Source organism: Prenolepis imparis, unplaced genomic scaffold (assembly GCF_030444845.1).
Source record: "Prenolepis imparis isolate NDT839.2.m4 unplaced genomic scaffold, iyPreImpa1.0 SCAF_5, whole genome shotgun sequence".
Taxonomy (NCBI): Eukaryota; Metazoa; Arthropoda; class Insecta; order Hymenoptera; family Formicidae; genus Prenolepis; species Prenolepis imparis.
The window spans coordinates 8,647,589-8,651,933 of NW_028141163.1; positions in this window are offsets into that span (position 1 = coordinate 8,647,589).

Genomic DNA, 4,345 nt, shown 5'->3' on the forward strand with positions numbered 1-4,345 from the left:
ACTTGATATACATAAAATAAGGTTGCGTCGCATAGGGTCAGCGGTAAAAAGTATCGATTTCCAATATTTTAAAGGGAGCCAAAAATTCATCGATTATACATTTTAATAGCACATTGATTACAGAATCTTTTGGTACCAAGCAGACACCAGCGTACAAATTTTTTAATATGATAAACATAAAATAAGGATGCGTCGCACAGGGTCCGAGTCAAAAAGTATCGATTTCTAATATTTTAAGACGAGCCAAAAATTCATCGATTATACATTTTAATAGCACATTGATTACAGAATCTTTTGGTACCAAGCAGACACCAGCGTACAAATTTTTTAATATGATAAACATAAAATAATGTTTCGTCTCATAGGGTCAGCGGTAAAAAAGTGTCGATTTCTAATATTTCAAGACAAGCCAAAAATTTATATATTATACATTTTAATAGTACATTGATTACAGAATCTTTTGGTATCAAGCAGACACCAGCGTACAAATTTCTTAACTTGATATACATAAAATAAGGTTGCGTCCCATAGGGTCAGCGGTAAAAAGTATCGATTTCCAATATTTTAAAGGGAGCCAAAAATTCATCGATTATACATTTTAATAGTACATTGATTACAGAATCATTTGGTACAAAACAGACACCAGCGTACAAATTTCTTAACTTGATATACATAAAATAAGGTTGCGTCGCATAGGGTCAGCGGTAAAAAGTATCGATTTCCAATATTTTAAAGGGAGCCGAAAATTCATCGATTATACATTTTAATAGCACATTGATTACAGAATCTTTTGGTACCAAGCAGACACCAGCGTACAATTTTTTAATATGATAAACATAAAATAAGGATGCGTCGCACAGGGTCCGCGTCAAAAAAGTATGAATTTCTAATATTTTAAGACGAGCCAAAAATTCATCGATTATATATTTTAATAGCACATTGATTACAGAATCATTTGGTACCAAACAGACAACAGCGTACAAATTTTTTAAATTGATATACATAAAATAAGGTTGCGTCGCACAGGGTCCGCGTCAAAAAAGTATCAATTTCTAATATTTTAAGACGAGCTAAAAATTCATCGATTATACATTTTAATTGCCCATTGATTACAGAATCTTTTGGTACCATGCAGACACCAGCGTACAAATTTTTTAATACGATAAACATAAAATAAAGATGCGTCGCACAGGTTCCGCGTCAAAAAAGTATCAATTTCTAATATTTTAAGACGAGCCAAAAATTCATCGATTATACATTTTAATAGTACATTGATTACAGAATCTTTTGGTACCAAGCAGACACCAGCGTACAAATTTTTTAATACGATAAACATAAAATAAAGATGCGTCGTACAGGTTCCGCGTCAAAAAAGTATCATTTTCTAATATTTTAAGACGAGCCAAAAATTCATCGATTATACATTTTAATAGTACATTGATTACAGAATCATTTGGTACCAAGCAGACACCAGCGTACAAATTTTTTAATATGATAAACACAAAATAAGGATGCGTCGGACAGGGTCCGCGACAAAAAAGTATCAATTTATAATATTTTAAGTCGAGCCAAAAATTCATCGATTATACATTTTAATAGTACATTGATTACAGAATCATTTGGTACCAAACAGACACCAGCGTACAAATTTCTTAACTTGATATACATAAAATGAGGTTGGGTCGTATAGGGTCAGCGGTAAAAAGTATCGATTTCCAATATTTTAAAGGGAGCCAAAAATTCATCGATTATACATTTTAATAGCACATTGATTACAGAATATTTTGGTACCAAGCAGACACCAGCGTACAAATTTTTTAATATGATAAACATAAAATAAGGATGCGTCGCATAGATTCAGCGGCAAAAAAGTATCGATTTCTAATATTTAAAGACGAGCCAAAAATTCATCGATTATACATTTTAATAGTACATTGATTACAGAATCATTTGGTACCAAACAGACACCAGCGTACAAATTTATTAACTTGATATACATAAAATAAGGATGCGTCGGACAGGGTCCGCGACAAAAAAGTATCATTTTCTAATATTTTAAGACGAGCCAAAAATTCATCGATTATACATTTTAATAGTACATTGATTACAGAATCTTTTGGTACCAAGCAGACACCAGCGTACAAATTTTTTAATATGATAAAAAGAAAATAAGGATGCGTCGCACAGGATCCGCGTCAAAAAAGTATGAATTTCTAATATTTTAAGACGAGCCAAAAATTCATCGATTATACATTTTAATAGTACATTGATTACAGAATCATTTGGTACCAAACAGACACCAGCGTACAAATTTTTTAATATGATAAACATAAAATAAGGATGCGTCGCACAGGGTCCGCGTCAAAAAGTATCGATTTCTAATATTTTAAGACAAGCCAAAAATTCATCGATTATACATTTTAATAGTACATTGATTACAGAATCTTTTGGTACCAAGCAGACACCAGCGTACAAATTTTTTAATATGATAAACATAAAATAAGGATGCGTCGCATAGATTCAGCGGCAAAAAAGTATCGATTTCCAATATTTAAAGACGAGCCAAAAATTCATCGATTATACATTTTAATAGTACATTGATTACAGAATCATTTGGTACCAAGCAGACACCAGCGTACAAATTTTTTAATATGATAAACACAAAATAAGGATGCGTCGGACAGGGTCCGCGTCAAAAAAGTATCAATTTCTAATATTTCAAGACGAGCCAAAAATTCATCTATTATACATTTTAATAGTACATTGATTACAGAATCTTTTGGTGTCAAGCAGACACCAGCGTACAAATTTTTTAATATGATAAACATAAAATAAGGTTGCGTCGCATAGGGTCAGCGGTAAAAAGTATCGATATCCAATACTTTAAAGGGAGCCAAAAATTCATCGATTATACATTTTAATAGCACATTGATTACAGAATCTTTTGGTACCAAGCAGACACCAGCGTACAAATTTTTTAATATGATAAACATAAAATAAGGATGCGTCGCACAGGGTTCGAGTCAAAAAGTATCGATTTCTAATATTTTAAGACGAGCCAAAAATTCATCGATTATACATTTTAATAGCACATTGATTACAGAATCTTTTGGTACCAAGCAGACACCAGCGTACAAATTTTTTAATATGATAAACATAAAATAATGTTTCGTCTCATAGGGTCAGCGGTAAAAAAGTGTCGATTTCTAATATTTCAAGACAAGCCAAAAATTTATATATTATACATTTTAATAGTACATTGATTACAGAATCTTTTGGTATCAAGCAGACACCAGCGTACAAATTTCTTAACTTGATATACATAAAATAAGGTTGCGTCGCATAGGGTCAGCGGTAAAAAGTATCGATTTCCAATATTTTAAAGGGAGCCAAAAATTCATCGATTATACATTTTAATAGTACATTGATTACAGAATCATTTGGTACAAAACAGACACCAGCGTACAAATTTCTTAACTTGATATACATAAAATGAGGTTGCGTCGTATAGGGTCAGCGGTAAAAAGTATCGATTTCCAATATTTTAAAGGGAGCCAAAAATTCATCGATTATACATTTTAATAGCACATTGATTACAGAATATTTTGGTACCAAGCAGACACCAGCGTACAAATTTTTTAATATGATAAACATAAAATAAGGATGCGTCGCATAGATTCAGCGGCATAAAAGTATCGATTTCTAATATTTAAAGACGAGCCAAAAATTCATCGATTATACATTTTAATAGTACATTGATTACAGAATCATTTGGTACCAAACAGACACCAGCGTACAAATTTCTTAACTTGATATACATAAAATAAGGATGCGTCGGACAGGGTCCGCGACAAAAAAGTATCATTTTCTAATATTTTAAGACGAGCCAAAAATTCATCGATTATACATTTTAATAGTACATTGATTACAGAATCTTTTGGTACCAAGCAGACACCAGCGTACAAATTTTTTAATATGATAAAAAGAAAATGAGGATGCGTCGCACAGGATCCGCGTCAAAAAAGTATGAATTTCTAATATTTTAAGACGAGCCAAAAATTCATCGATTATACATTTTAATAGCAAATTGATTACAGAATCTTTTGGTACCAAGCAGACACCAGCGTACAAAATTTTTAATATGATAAACATAAAATAAGGATGCGTCGCATAGATTCAGCGGCAAAAAAGTATCGATTTCTAATATTTAAAGACGAGCCAAAAATTCATCGATTATACATTTTAATAGTACATTGATTACAGAATCATTTGGTACCAAGCAGACACCAGCGTACAAATTTTTTAATATGATAAACACAAAATAAGGATGCGTCGGACAGGGTCC